Source organism: Saimiri boliviensis, chromosome 6, assembly GCF_048565385.1.
Source record: "Saimiri boliviensis isolate mSaiBol1 chromosome 6, mSaiBol1.pri, whole genome shotgun sequence".
Lineage (NCBI taxonomy): Eukaryota > Metazoa > Chordata > Mammalia > Primates > Cebidae > Saimiri > Saimiri boliviensis.
Genome location: NC_133454.1, coordinates 54415282 through 54431423, shown reverse-complemented (window position 1 = coordinate 54431423; position 16142 = coordinate 54415282). Strand labels below are relative to the sequence as shown.

General features: G+C 45.0%; 2 pseudogenes; one reads left to right on the top strand and one right to left on the bottom strand.

Annotated features, from left to right (window-relative positions):
- The first annotated feature begins 6026 nt into the window (after window positions 1-6026).
- Window positions 6027-7744, top strand: LOC120364683 (protein SET-like; annotated as a pseudogene).
- A 3053-nt stretch (window positions 7745-10797) lies between these two features.
- On the bottom strand, window positions 10798-11858 carry LOC101028248 (developmental pluripotency-associated protein 4 pseudogene; annotated as a pseudogene).
- Between the last annotated feature and the right edge of the window lie 4284 nt (window positions 11859-16142).

The following is a 16142-nucleotide window of genomic DNA, read 5'->3' as shown; positions in this document are numbered from 1 at the left end:
TTTTTCATATGTGGACTATCTGTCATGAAACAAAGATTAAGACTACTAGAGAGGGCAACCCATGCTTTGCATGTTTACGTTTTTTATTTCAAGGATGCTAACTTTTTTGGCCAGCACAGTGACTCATACCTGTCATCTCAGCACTTTTGGAGGTGGAGATGGGAGAATCCCTTGAACCCAGGAGACAGAGGTTACAGTGAGCTGAGAGCGCGCCACCGCACTCCAGCCTGGATGACAGAGACAGAGAGAGAGAGAGACCTTGTCTCAAAAAAATTTAAAAATTTTAAATAAGAAAAGTTTTTTGTTGATCATGCATACTAACATTTAAAACATAAAAGTGTTATGAAAATACAGAATAAGCCGGGCGCGGTGGCTCAAGCCTGTAATCCCAGCACTTTGGGAGGCTGAGGCGGGTGGATCACGAGGTCGAGAGATCGAGACCATCCTGGTCAACATGGTGAAACCCCGTCTCTACTAAAAATACAAAAAATTAGCTGGGCATGGTGGCACGTGCCTGTAATCCCAGCTACTCAGGAGGCTGAGGCAGGAGAATTGCCTGAACCCAGGAGGTGGAGGTTGCGGTGAGCCGAGATCGCGCCATTGCACTCCAGCCTGGGTAACAAGAGCGAAACTCCGTCTCAAAAAAAAAAAAAAAAAAAAAAAAGAAAATACAGAATAGTTTTTAATATCAATAATTTCTGAAAATTCCTGGGAATTTCTGTTTTATTCCCACATCCTAAAAACTTGACCATAAAATGATAAATTTGAAGCTGTTGATGGGTATTCTGGGTGCTTTAACTGTGTCTATTCTCATATGTGTTTAAAATTTTTCTTTTTTTTTTTTGAGTCGATGTCTCATTCTGTCACCCAGTCTGGAGTGCAGTGGCTCACTTTCATCTCACTGCAACCTCTGCCTTCCTGCTTCAAGTGATTCTTATGCCTCAGCCTCCTGAGTAGCTGGGATTACAGGTGCCTGCTGACACACCAAGCTAATTTTTGTTATCTTTGGTAGAGGCAGGGTTTCACCATGTTGGCCAGGCTGGTTTCGAACTCTTGACCTCAAGTGATCCACCCACCTCAGCCTTTCAAAGTGTTGGGATTACAGGCATGAGCCACCACGCCCAGCCTATGTTTAAATTTTTCCAAACCAAAACTGGATCATTTGGGCTACATTCCTGCCTAAAATCCTTTGATGACTTTCTAGCACCATTAGGATAAAAGTCAGCCTCTTTGTGCTCTTTAAAGCTTGCGTCATTTTGACCTTTTCACCCTCCAGCTCCAGCTCTCACTCTCCTACTACTTTCCAGCAACATCAGGGTTCTCTCAGTTCCTCAAACTCACCACTTTCCTGACTCAAGGTCTTTGCCCATGCTGTTTACGCTGCTCAAAATACTCTTTCAGGCTAGCATTTTGGAAGGTCCAGGCAGATGGATCACATGAGGCCAGGAGTTTAGACTAGCCTGGCCAACATGGAGAAACCCTGTCTCTACTTAAAAAAAAAAAAAAAAAAAAAATTAGTTGGGCATGGTGGCACAGGCCTGTAACCCCAGCTACTCAGAAGGCTGAGGCAGGAGAATCGCATGAAGCTGGGAGGTGGAGGTTGCAGTGAGCCGAGATCGTGCCACTGCACTCCAGCCTGGGCAACCGAGCAAGACTCCATCTCAAAAAAAAAAAAAAAAAAAAAAGGATGCCGGGCGCGGTGGCTCAAGCCTGTAATCCCAGCACTTTGGGAGGCCGAGGCGGGTGAATCACGAGGTCAAGAGATCGAGACCATCCTGGTCAACATGGTGAAACCCCGTCTCTACTAAAAATACAAAAAATTAGCTGGGCATGGTGGTGCGTACCTATAATCCCAGCTACTCGGGAAGCTGAGGCAGGAGAATTGCCTGAACCCAGGAGGCGGAGGTTGAGCCGAGATCGTGCCATTGCACTCCAGCCTGGGTAACAAGAGTGAAACTCTGTCTCAAAAAAACAAAAACAAAAACAAACTCTTTCTGCTACTATTTCCCTGGCTAACTTTTACTTCTCTTTCAATACGAGTTCCTCTTAGAGGCTTTCCTTAGACAACCTCCTCCCTGCTGCCAAATCTAAATAAGATCTTCCTGTGAAAATCTCCCCCCACCCTGTCCTACCATCCTTCATACCCCTTCTCACAGTTTGTAGTGATATATTTATTCACGTACTTACTGGTTTAATGACTGTCCCTTGCTACATGTTAAGGGCAGGGGGCATGTCCTTTTGGTTCACCCCTATTATATCTATCTACACTCTTAGGACAAGGCTTTGTACGAAATTGGCCCTCGGTGACTACCAGTGTAAACAATCTGACTGTCCAAGGGAGGCGATACTATGACAAGAAGGAAATAAAGTTCAGCAGAATTGCTCTTAGTGAATATGTAACAGCTCTCAGAACAACCAATTCTTTTTTATTATCCACAAATTCCATTCTAGAATTTCACCTAAGATCAACATTGAGCTTGCTATTTGTCACTTCTGGAGTCTACCTCTCTTCTTTTTTTTTTTTGAGATGGAGTTTCGCTCTTGTTACCCAGGCTGGAGTGCAATGGCGCGATCTCGGCTCACCGCAACCTCCGCCTCCTGGGTGCAGGCAATTCTCCTGCCTCAGCCTCCTGAGTAGCTCGGATTACAGGCATGTGCCACCATGCCCGGCTACTTTTTTGTATTTTTAGTAGAGACGGGGTTTCACCACGTTGGTCAGGCTGGTCTCGAACTTCTGACCTCGAGATCCGCCTGCTTCGGCCTCCCAAAGTGCTGGAATTACAGGCTTGAGCCACCGTGCCCAGCCCCTTTTTTTTTTTTTTTTTTTTTTTTCTGAGATAAAGTCTCACTTTGTCATGCAGGCCAGAGTGCAGTCGTAGGAACATGGCTCACTGCAGCCTTGATCTCTGGATTCAAGTGATCCTCCTGCCTCAGCTTCCCAAGTAGTTGGGACCACAGGTGCCCATCACCACACCTGGCTTTTTTTTTTTTTTTAAGACGGAGTTTCACCTTGTTGGTCAGGCTGGTCTTGAACTCCCGACTTCAGGTGATCCGCCCACCTTGGCCTCCCAGAGTGCTAGAATTTCAAGCATGAGCTACCGGGTCAGGCCGTTTTTTTTTTTTTTTTTTTTTTTTTTTTAGATGGAGTTTTGCTCTTGTTGCCCAGTCTGGAGTGCAATGTCAGGATCTCAGCTCACCATGACTTCTGCCTCCTGGGCTCAAACGACTCTCCTGCCTTAGCCTCCCAAGTAGCTGGGATTACAGGCATGTGCCACCATGCCCAGCTAATTTTGTATTTTTAGTAGAGACAGAGTTTCTCCATGTTGGCCAGGCTGGTCTCGAACTCCTGACCTCAGGTGATCCACTCACTTCAGCCTCCCAAAGTGCTGGGATTACAGGCGTGAGCCACCTCGCCTGGCTGACACCTGGCTAATTTTTGTATTTTGTATTTTTTTTTTTTTTAAGAGAAGGGGTTTTGCCATACTGCCCAGGTTGGTCTCAAACTCCTGGGCTCAAGCGATCCACCCACTTCAGCCTCCCAAAGTGCTGGGATTACAGGTGTGTGCCATTGTGTCTGGCCCCTTTTTTCTTTTTTGTTTTGTGTTGTTTCGTTTGAGACAGAGTCTCACTCTATCACCCAGGCTGGAATGCAGTGGCGCTATCTCAGCTCACTGCAGCCACTGCCTTAAGCAATTCTTGTGCCTCAGCTTCCTGAGTAGCTGGGATTACAGGCACATGCCACCATGCCCAGCCAATTTTTGTATTTTTAGTGGAGACAGGGTTTCATCATGTTAGCCAGGCTGTTCTCGAACTCCTGACCTCAAATGATCCACCTGCCTCGGCCTCCCAAAGTGCTGGGATTATAGGCATAAGCTACTGCACCTGGCCCCTTTCTTCTTAACAACCTTAGTTAAATTAAAAAAAAACTGATCCTCTAAGGCTGGCAATGGAGGGGAAAAGCAGCTCAGGAGAATTAATAGGCATAGCAGCCAATTGCCATGTGTGGAACTAATTTGCCTAGAATTCCATGTTGTGTTTTGTTTTTTTTTTTGGCTAGTCAAGTGAAGCAGTGGGAGTGGAGAAGGAGCAAAGAAATCTGTAACTGGTTGTGATAAATTAGTTGTAAACACCACTGCACTCGGACACACCCCAAGTTTTTTTTTCAGAATGTAATTTATATTTAATTTATTTTAATTTATTTATTTTTAGAGACAGAGTGTTGCTCTGTCACCCAGGCTGTAGTGCAGTGGCATGATCAGGGCTCACTGCAGCCTGGAACTCCTGGGCCCAAATGATCCTCCCACTTCAGCCTCCTAAGTAGCTGGGACTACGGGAGTGCAACACTATGCCTGGCTAACTTTTTACTTTTTGTAGAGATGGGGTCTCACTATGTTGCCCAGGATGGTCTGGAACTCCTGAGCTCAAGCAATTCTGCCTCAGTCTCCCAAGGTGCTGAGATTATAGGTGTCAGCCACCGTGCCTGGTCACCCCTAGTTTTGACTCTTATCCTAAGATTTAGTTTTTGGTCCAAGTAAAGAGGGTACTTCACCATTGTGTATACAGACATTGAAACAATAGAACATTTAAAAAAACTTTTTTTTTTTTTTTTTTTTGAGGCGGAGTTTCGCTCTTGTTACCCAGGCTGGAGTGCAATGGCGCGATCTCGGCTCACCGCAACCTCCGCCTCCTGGGTTCAGGCAATTCTCCTGCCTCAGCCTCCTGAGTAGCTGGGATTACAGGCACGCACCACCATGCCCAGCTAACTTTTTGTATTTTTAGTAGAGACGAGGTTTCACCTTGCTGACCAGGATGGTCTTGATCTCTTGATCTCGTGATCCACCCGCCTCGGCCTCCCAAAGTGCTGGGATTACAGGCTTGAGCCACCGCACCCGGCCAAAAAACTTTTTATCAATAAAAATTTAACTGCTATCCAAATGTCACATATTGTGCTATAAAAAAATTAACAATGTAAGTGAAATGAATAAATTCCTGGAAAGACACAAATGACCGCACTGACTCAGGAAGAAATAAAATACCTGAATAGTCCTGTATCGATTAAATAAAGCAGATTTGAAATTTAAAATCTTAGGCTCTGGTGAGTTAATTGTTAACAAAATATTAGCAAATCGAATTCAGCAACAGGTAAAAAGGATAATACAGCCTTCCAAAGTGAGTTCAATCTAGGAATGCAAGACTGTTTAACATTTGAAAACTAATTAATGTAATTCACCATGTTAATAGAAAAAAGGAGAAAAACCATATGATTATCTTAGAGGCAGAAAAACATTTAACCAAATTCAAAACTAAAATTAGTAACAATAACAACAAAAACCCCTCAAAACCCAAACTTTCACCAAGACGTTTTTGCCCACGATTCACCTTATAACCTTAATTCCACACTTTTCTGCTGAGCACCAAGAATCTCTCTCCATGGCCAACCCTGGAGGACTCAACACTCAACCTTAAACAGATATTGGCGGGCCTGTTAGGAGCTGAGGATACTGTTGTGAATAAGCATATGAGGTCCCTACTTTATAGAGTTCACATTCTTGGAAATAGGCTCGATTTTATTAAGGGTTCGGAAGGACTCCTTTCACTTTCATCCTACCCATGCCACTTTTAAAACATCTGTAGGCAGCCGGGCGCGGTGGCTCAAGCCTGTAATCCCAACACTTTGGGAGGCTGAGGCGGGAAGATCACGAGGTCGAGAGATCGAGACCATCCTGGTCAACATGGTGAAACCCCGTCTCTACTAAAGATACAAAAAATTAGCTGGGCATGGTGGCACGTGCCTGTAATCCCAGCTACTCAGGAGGCTGAGGCAGGAGAATTGCCTGCACCCAGGAGGCGGAGGTTGCGGTGAGCCGAGATCGCGCCATTGCACTCCAGCCTGGGTAACAAGAGTGAAACTCCGTCTCAAAAAAAAAAAAAAAAAAAAAAAAACATCTGTAGGCGGTTTTCCGAGCTTCATCCTGTTGGGCAATGAGACTTGCAGTCTGGTCTGGTTGTTGGACTTTTCTACCACCATGGCCCCAAAATGCCAGTCCCTACTACTGCCTCAAAAGAAAAAACCAAGACTGCCTCGTTCTCTGAGACCAGAGAAGACCAATCCTCCTCTCTGGGCTTGCTGAAGAAGACAGAAAAAACCAGCAGGAAGCAATTGAACATATTGATGAAGTACAAGATGACATATACCTTTTGTGGCCGGGCGCGATGGCTCAAGCCTGTAATCCCAGCACTTTGGGAGGCCGAGGCGGGTGGATCACGAGGTCAAGAGATTGAGACCATCCTGGTCAACATGGTGAAACCCCGTCTCTACTAAAAATACAAAAACTTAGCTGGGCATGGTGGCACGTGCCTGTAATCCCAGCTACTCAGGAGGCTGAGGCAGGAGAATTGCCTGAACCCAGGAGGTGGAGGTTGCAGTGAGCCGAGATCGCGCCATTGCACTCCAGCCTGGGTAACAAGAGTGAAACTCTGTCTCAAAAAAAAAAAAAGAAAGAAAGAAAGAAAGAAATATACCTTTTTTTTTTTTTTTTTTTTGAGTTGGAGTCTTACTCTTGTCACCCAGACTGGATTGAAATGGTGCAATCTTGGCTCACTGCAAGCTCTGCCTCGGGTTCAAGCGACTCTCCTGCCTCAGCCCAAGTAGCTGGGATTATTGGTGCCTGCCACCAAACCTGGCTAATTTTTATATTTGTAGTAGAGACCAGTTTCACCATGTTGGCCAGGCTGGTCTCAAACTCCTGACCTCAAGTGATCCGCCCACCTTGGCCTCCCAAAGTGCTAGGATTACAGGTGTGCACCACCACGCCCAGCTGACAAACTTAATGAACAAGCTAGTGAGGAGATTTTGAAACTAGAAAAGAAATATAGCGAACTCTGCCAGCCATTTTTTCCAAAGAGGTCAGAGTTGATTGCCAAAATCCCGAATTTTGGGGTAACAATATTTGTCAACCATCCACAAGTGTTTGTATTGCTTATGGAGGATAAAGAGGCACTGCATTATTTGACCAGAGTTGAATTGACAGAATTAGAAGATATTAAATTAGGTTACAGAATAGATTTTTATTTTGATGAAAATTCTTACTATGAAAATAAAGTTATCTACAAAGAATTTCACCTGAATGAGAGTGGTGATCCGTCTTCAAAGTCCACTGAAATCAAATGGAAATCTGGAAGGGATTTGACAAAAAGTTCAAGTCAGACACGGAATAAAGCCAGCATGAGGAATCGAAGAGCTTTTTTACCTGGTTCACTGATCATTCTGATGCAGGTGTTGGGGAGTTAGGAGAGGTCATCAAAGACGATATTTGCCCAGACCTATTACAGTACTACTTGGCTCCTGATATGAATGATAAAGAAAAAGAAGCAGCCTGGGAGCGGTGGCTCACGTCTGTAATCCCAGCACTTTGGGAGGCTGAGGCAGGTGGGTTGTCTGTGGTCAGGAATTAGAGACCAGCCTGGCCAACATGGTGAAACTCGGTTTCTACTAAAAATACAAAAAATTAGCTGCGTATGGTGGTGCTCGCCTGTAATCCCAGCTACTCTGGAGGTTGAGGCAGGAGAATGCTTGAACTGGGAGACAGAGGCTGCGGTGAGCCGAGATCGCGCCATTGTACTCCAGCCTGGGTAACAAGAGTGAAACTCCATCTAAAAAAAAAAAAAAAAAAAAGATGATGATGATGAACAGTTGGAAGATACTGACAAAGGAGAGGAGGATGAAGGAAGAGATGAGTCATAGAACACTGATGGAGTCCGACCTTCCTGTTAAAAAATGTTCCCCATTTTCTGGGAGCAAGTTGTAGTTTTTCTGTTTTTTCCCTCTTGGGCACACTAATCCTGAGGTTTCTTTTCTTTCTACCATCGGTCTTATTTTGGGGGAATGTACCTTGAACAGAATACAATGAGAAAAGAGTCTCTATCCCTTTCCATCCCAAATTCATTTTTATCCCTTCTTGTCTGAACAAAAACTATATGGAATCAACACCCCTAAGTTCTGTGGGAGAAAAGGAAACCTACTTCCTTCGCTCTGCTGGAAGCTGGAGGATACTAGACCCCTGTGTAGTTATACATAGAATTCTCGCTTTCGGCCGGGCGCGGTGGCTCAAGCCTGTAATCCCAGCACTTTGGGAGGCCGAGGTGGGTGGATCACGAGGTCGAGAGATCGAGACCATCCTGGTCAACATGGTGAAACCCCGTCTCTACTAAAAATACAAAAAATTAGCTGGGCATGGTGGCACGTGCCTGTAATCCCAGCTACTCAGGAGGCTGAGGCAGGAGAATTGCTTGAACCCAGGAGGTGGAGGTTGCGGTGAGCCGAGATCGCGCCATTGCACTCCAGCCTGGGTAACAAGAGCGAAACTCCGTCTCAAAAAAAAAAAAAAAAAAAAAAAAAGAATTCTCGCTTTCTTCCTCCTTTCTATGTGTATTGGGCTCAGAGAGTTCACTGTGTCTCTATGTGAACATGGACAGTTAGTATTTACCAACATGTATCTGTCTATTTTCTCTTATTTAAAAAAAGGTGGGGAAAGGGCCAGGAGAAGGGAGTTAAATGTGAATGGAGACTGGGCACAGCGACTCACACCTGTAATCCCAGCACTTTGGGAGGCTGAGGTGGGTGGTTCACTTGAGGTCAGGAGTTTGAGACAAACCTGGCCAACATGGTAAAACCCAGTCTCTGCTAAAAATACAAAAAAATTGCTGGACGTGGTGGCAGATGCTTGTAATCCCAGCTACTCAGAAGGCTGAGGCAGGAGAATTGCTTAAACCTGGGAGGTGGCTAATTTTTGTATTTTTAGTAGAGACAGGGTTTTGCCATGTTGGCCAGGTGGATCACAATGTCAAGAGATGGAGATCATCCTGGCCAACATAGTAAAACCTTGTCTCTACTAAAAATATAAAATATTAGCCAGGCATGGTGGCAGGCACCTGTAATCCCACCTACTCAGGAGACTGAGGCAGGAAAATCACTTGAACCCAGAAGGTGGAGGTTGCGGTGAGCTGAGATCGCACCATTGCTCTCCAACCCTGGGCGACGGTTTGAGACTCTGTCTCAGACTCACTGCAACCTCTGCCTCCCGGGTTCAAGTGATTCTCCTGCCTCAGCCTCCTGAGTAGCTGGGATTATAGGTGCCTGCCACCACACCCAGCTAATTTTTTGTATTTTACTAGAGATGGGGTTTCACTATGTTGGCCAGCTTGGTCTTGAACTCCTGACTTCAGGTGGTCCAACCACTTTGATCTCCCAAAGTGTTAGGATTATAGGCTTGAGCCACTGCGCCTGGCCAAGGCTGGTGTTGAACTGCTGACCTCAGGTGATCTGCCTGCCCTCAGCCTCCCAAAGGGCTGGGATTACAGGCGTGAACCCAGTGATCATTTACCGTTTTTGTTGCTGTTTTCAGACAGTATCTCACTCTGTCACCCAGGCTGGAGTTGCAGTGGTGAGATCTCAGCTTGCTGCAACCTTCACCTCCCAGTTCAAGCAGTTCTCCCACCTCAGCCTCCTGAATAGCTGGGACTTCAGGAGGGTGACACCACACCTGGCTAATTTTTTTGTATTTTTTGGTACAGACTCCCGTCTGTCACCATGTTGGTCAGGCTGGTCTCAAATTCCTCAGGTGATCTGCTTGCCTCAGCCTCCAAAAGTGTTGGGATTACAGGCTTGAGCCACCGCACTTGGTCTCAATCTTTTTTAGCATATTACAGACTTGTGCAACCATCCCTGCAATCTAACTTTAGAACATTCTCATGCTCCATTAGCAGTCAATCCTAAACACTTTTAAAGTGTTTAAAAAAGTGTTCTCCATTGCTATCCTTACTTGTTTATCTCTTTTTTTTTTAAAGAAAAAATGTCTATTATTTATTACACTGAACAACTCTAACCACTAGAGATGAATGGGGGGCAGGAGAGAAGAACATCTTGCTTCTCAACAAACTTTCCTTCCTTGTTTTAACATTTTTGAGGATTCTTTCCCAACCTATTACATCTATATTATAATGGTTACAAATTTCCCAACTCTTGCCGCTCCTTCGAGTGCATTATTTTTATTATCTTCATTGAAGGTGAAAAAAAAATAGATCCCTACTTGTAGTAACAAAACAATGTTGGAAACTGTCATTAAATCAGGACAAGTGAAAAACAGATCTGTTCCCAGACTCACATGATTATAAATTTAGGAAGTACACACACACACAAAATAAAAATTAATTATACTCAATAAGATACATTAAATATGTACAGCTTTTGTTATGTCAATTACACCTAAGTAAGTAGTTTTTAAAAAACGTATGATCCAACCCACACCACCAACTAATAAAGAAAAAACAAACGAGGCCGGGCGCGGTGGCTCAAGCCTGTAATCCCAGCATTTTGGGAGGCTGAGGTGGGTGGATCACTCCAGGCTAGGAGTTTGAAACCAGCCTGGCAAACAAGGGGAAACCCCATCCCTACTAAAAAAAAAAAAAAAAAAAAGCTGGGTATAGCGGCAGGTGCCTGCAACCCCAGCTACCCGGAAGGCTGAGGCAGGAGAATCACTTGAGCCCAGGAGGCGGAGTTTGCACCAAACTGAGATCGCACCACTGCACACCAGACTGGACAACAGAGCGAGATAGTGTCTCAAAATAAATAAATAAATAAATAAATAAATAAATAAATAGAACAAAACAAAACAGCTGCTGAAGTCTTTTCTATTTAAGAAAGGTAGTATGAATGTTTTTCTACACATTAACTACAATTTACGGTAATTTGTGAAATGTTTTTCTGTTTTTCAATGCAAGACTCTATCATATGTCTACTCACAAAGCAACAGGCACTGCTCGGGGTCTTAGGCTAAGGTCTGCCACCCCAGCAGTCCACACGGACTGTAAGCAGGTGTGGAGAGGACCAAGTTCACCTGTCAGCAGCACCACGGAATCCGACTCTCCAGCCTTTCTGCCATTAATTACCATAGACATGGCCTTTTTCCTGATATTGTATTCCCATTGGAGGCTTTTTATTAAGACCTTGTTCCTGTGAACACATTTGGGGCACAACATATTGTCTTCAAGGTGCAGGGGTGAAAAACTGGAGGCAGGAAGCAGGAAGAGCGCACTCACTCTCCCTTCTTGCTTTTCTGGAACCCAGGCTTGACCAGCATGAAACTGCAGGTGCACCCAACCACCTGTGTCTGCAGGGAGATTTTTCCCATGGGCCACATTCCACCTGACACCACTGGCTTCTTGTGGAGATTCCACTGCCTCTGGCATCCTTGCCCTGGCTGAATTTCTTGCCCAGGAGGCCAGCACCGCCTCTGGGGCAGAAGTTGTCACCACAACTGTATTAACTCCCACAAGGAGAGCAGTGGGCCCTTCCAGAACAGGCAGCCCCTTTTCAGGGCGAAGGGCCACTTGAGGAGGCTGTGTCCCAGAACTCTGCAGGCATGCTTTCCCTTTTTCCACCTTGAATTTATTTTGCAACGACTTCCGGATTTTGGCCTCTTTTGCTGTGCTAGGGAAATCCTTTTGCTTTGGGTAAGCAAAGGCACACAGGCGCTTATATGCATCCAGTTTCTGGCCTCTGATGCTCAGCTTTAATTGCTGACACCAGGCCCGCACGATGTCCCGGTGAATCAGATTAACAGGTGGCAGTTTAGAGGGTAAGGGAGGGATTGCTATCTTCTTCCGAGGTCTGGGGTTATCATAGTCTGCCTTCTTCTTAGGGCAGAGCACTTTGTCACCTTTGACAGATACTTTCCCTTTGGTTCCTCCCTTCGCTGATGTTCTGGCAAAGCAATTGTGTTTGGTTGATTAGAAGCCTGCTGGTCCTCTTCCCTCGCCTTCTCTGTGGAGGTCCGCTCCTTGCCTTTTACCTTCTCCATATTCCAACAGGAAGTGGAGCTTGGCCAGATGCTTCCAAAATGGCCCCTGGCCCAAGATTGTTGTTTGCAAAGTCTCCTCCCACTTCCTGCCTCTCCTCTCTCTCTCTCTCAATCTCTCTCTCTCTCTCTCTCTTTTTAAGATGGGGTTTCAGCCGGGCGCGGTGGCTCATGTCTGTAATCCTAGCACTTTGGGAGGCCAAGGCGGGTGGATCGCGAGGTCAACAGATTGAGACCATCCTGGCCAACGTGGTGAAACCTCGTCTCTACCAAAAATATAAACATTAGCTGGGCGTGGTGGCACGTGCCTGTAGTCCCAGCTACTCAGGAGGCTGAGGCAGGAGAATTGCTTTTTAATATATTTTTTTAAAAAAATTTTTTTTTTTTTGAGTAGGAGTTTCACTCTTGTTACCCAGGCTGGAGTGCAATGGCACGATCTCTGCTCACTGCAACCTCCGCCTCCTGGGTGCAGGCAATTCTTCTGCCTCAGCCTCCTGAGTAGCTGGGATTACAGGCACGCGCCACCATGCCCAGCTAGTTTTTTATATTTTTAGTAGAGACGGGGTTTCACCATGTTGACCAGGATGGTCTCAATCTCTTGACCTCGTGAGCCACCCGCCTCGGCCTCCCAAAGTGCTGGGATTACAGGCGTGAGCCACTGCACCCGGCCCTAAATTGAATTTTTAAAAAATATAAATAAAAATTATAAAGATGGGGTTTTAGTATGTTGTCCAGGACGGTCTCCATCTTCTGACCTCATGATCCGCCTGCCTCAGCCTCCCAAAGTGCTGGGATTACAGGCATGAGCCACTGCGCCTGGCTCTTGTATATTTTTTTAGTCTAAAGAGGACTTCAGCCTCCTGAGAATTGATCCTATGACTGGTACATAGATACTGTGATATTTGTCTTTGAATTTGCCCTTCTGTTTTCTTTATTTTATTATATATGTATGTATGTATGTATGTATGTATGTATGTATTTAGAGATGGAGTTTTGCTCTTGTTGCCCAGGCTGGAGTGCAATGGTGCAATCTCTTCTCCCGGCAACCTCCACCTCCCAGGTTCAAGCAATTCTCCTGCCTCAGCCTCTCAAGTAGCTGAACTTATAGGAATGCACCACTACTCCTGGCTAATTTTGTATTTTTAGTAGAGATGGGGTTTCTCCATGTCGGTCAGATTGGTCTCTAACTCCCAACCTCAGGTGATCCACCCACCTCAGCCTCCCAAAGTGCTGGGAATAAAGGCATGAGCCATCGTGCCTGGCCTTATTTTACTATTATTATTATTATTATTATTATTTTGAGACACAAGATAGTTGTCCAGGCTGGAGTGCAGTGGCACGATATTGGCTTACCACAAACTTCACCTCCTGGGTTCAAGTGATCTTCCCACCTCAGCCTCCCAAGTAGCTGGGATTATAGGCATGTGCTACCATACTTGGCTAATTTTTGTCTTAGAGACAGGGTTTCACCGGGTTGGGCAGGCTGGTCTCGAACTCCTGACCTCAGGTGATCTGCCTGCCTTGGCCTCCCAAAGTATTTAAAAAAAAATTTTTTTTTAAAGGGATGGGGTCTCTGTATGTTTCCCAGGCTGTTCTGAAAATCCTGGTTTCAAGTGATCCTCCCACCTTAGCCTACAAAAGGGCTGGGATTACAGGCATGCCATTGCCTCCAGCCCCAATGTTTTTATTTATTTAAAAAATGTAGAGCCAGGGCGTAGCTCTGTTGCCTGAGCTGGGGATATAGACATGTGCCACCACATCCAGCTACATTTTTTTGTATTTTTTATAGAGACAGGTCATGTGGCCCAGAAACTCCTGGACTCGAGTGATCTGCTTGCCTCGACCTCCCAGAGTGCTGGGTTTACAGGTATGAGCCACTGCACCTGGCCGTGACTACCTGTTTTCTCTTTGCCGCTAGGACCACAGTGGATGGGCATAGTGGGTATGTCTCCATAACATCCATTCCACTCTCCTTCAATTCTGTAGCAGCATGTATAGCTGGAGCTTCCAACTGCTGGGGAGGGGAAGTTTTGACTGTACCACACCTAAAGTCTTTATTTCCTCTATACTTTTCAGTTACATGAGCAGATACATTTCCTTCATTCTTCAAGTCCATTTGTGGTGTCTTTTTGTTCAACGGATATGGCACCCTACTCAGGAGTCATTCATTTGTTATTTTTAACAGTTTTATTGAGATGTAGTTTACATACCATGCAATGCACCCATTTAAAGTGTACATACAGGCTGGGTGCGGTGACTCATGCCTATATTCCCAGCACTTTGAGAGGCAGGGTAGTTGAACAGTTTGAGAGGTGGAAGTGGGACAATCACTGGAGCCCTGGAGTTTCAGACCAGACTGTGCAACATAGAGAGACCTCATTTCTCAATAAAATTAGCCAGGTGTGGTGGCGCATGCCTATGTCTCAGCTACTTGGGAGGCTGAGGTGGAAGAATCCCTTGAGTCCAGGAGGTTGAAGCTTCAATGAGTTGTGATCGTGCCACTGCACTCCAGCCTGTGTGTGCCTGGGTGATAAAGCGAGACTATCACACACACGCAAGGTGAAGTACATACAAAATGGATTTGAGTTTATTTACAGAGCTGTGCAACCACAGAAGTAGGCAGATCACTTGAGCCCAGAAATTTGAGACCAGCCTGGGCAACATGACGAACACTTGTCTCTACCAAAAAAAATCATTATAATCAACGTTAGGATATTTTCATCACCCCAAAAAGGAGCCCTATACTCATTAGCAGTCACTTTCCATTTCCACCCATGTTGAAATTCTGACTTCCAGGACTGTCCGATAATAACGTTGTATTGTTTTAAGCCACTACGTTTGCTAAGGCAGCAATATTTATGTATCTACTTTGGAGAAATTTCTATTCAAATCTTTGCCCATTTTTCAATTGGATTATTCATCTTTTTATTGTTGAGTTGTTAGAGCTTTTTATGTATTTTGGATACAAGTCCCTTATCTGATACATGATTTGCAAATATTTTCTCACATTCTGTGTGTTTTTTCACTTTCTTGATTCTGTCTTTTAAAGCTCAAAAGTATTTAAGTTTGATGATGTCCACTTTGTTTATTTTTTGTTGTTGTTTATGCTTTTGGTGTCATAACTAAGAACAAGACTTACTCTAACCTAAGGTGGTAAAGATTTATTATTTTCTTCTGAAAATTTCATAGTTTAGCTTTTACATTTAGGACTATAATCCTGTTTAGTTATTGTATGTGGTGTAAAGAAGGGGTCCGCCGGGCACGGTGGCTCACGCCTGTAATCCCAGCACTTTGGGAGGCCGAGGCGGGTGAATCACGAGGCCAAGAGATCGAGACCATCCTGGTCAACATGGTGAAACCCCGTCTCTACTAAAAATACAAAAAAATTAGCTGGGCATGGTGGCGCGTGCCTGTAATCCCAGCTACTCAGGAGGCTGAGGCAGGAGAATCGCCTGAACCCAGGAGGCGGAGGTTGCGGTGAGCCGAGATCGCGCCATTGCACTCCAGCCTGGGTAACAAGAGTGAAAACTCCGTCTCAAAAAAAAAAAAAAAAAAAAAAAAAGAAGGGGTCCAATTTTCTTATTTTGCATGTGGATATCCAGTTGTCCCAGCATGATTTATTCTTTTTTATTTTTATTTTATCTGTCGCCCAGGCTGGAGTGCAATGGCACGATCTCGGCTCACTGCAACCTCCACCTCTCGGGTTCAAGCGATTCTCCTGCCTCAACCTCCCAAGTAGCCGGGATTACAGGCACGTGCCACTGTACCCAGCTAACTTTTGTATTTTTAGTAGAGATAGGGTTTCACCATCTTGGCCAGGCTGGTCTTGAACTCCTGACCTCGTGATCCACCCACCTTGGCTTCCCAAAGTGCTGGGATTATAGGCATGAGCCACCACACCCAGCCGATTTATTGAAAAGATGATTCTTTCCTCACTAAACTGTCTTACGACCCTTTTTGAAAATCAATTGGTCATAAAGCTAACAGTTTATCTTTGAACTTTCCGGTCTGTTCCATTGATCTATGTGTCTTTCCTTATGCCGGTACCACACAGCCTTGATTACTATAGTTGCTTGTGATTTTTAAATAAAATTTAAAACATTTTAAAAAATTTTGCCAGATGTGGTGGCTCATGCCTGTAATCTCTGTACTTTGAGAGGCTGAGATGGGCAGATCATTTGAGGTGAGGAGTTTGAGACCAGCCTGACCAACATGGCGAAACCTCATCTCTACTAAAAATACAAAAATTAGCTGAGCACAGTGGCATGTGCCTGTAATCCCAGCTAC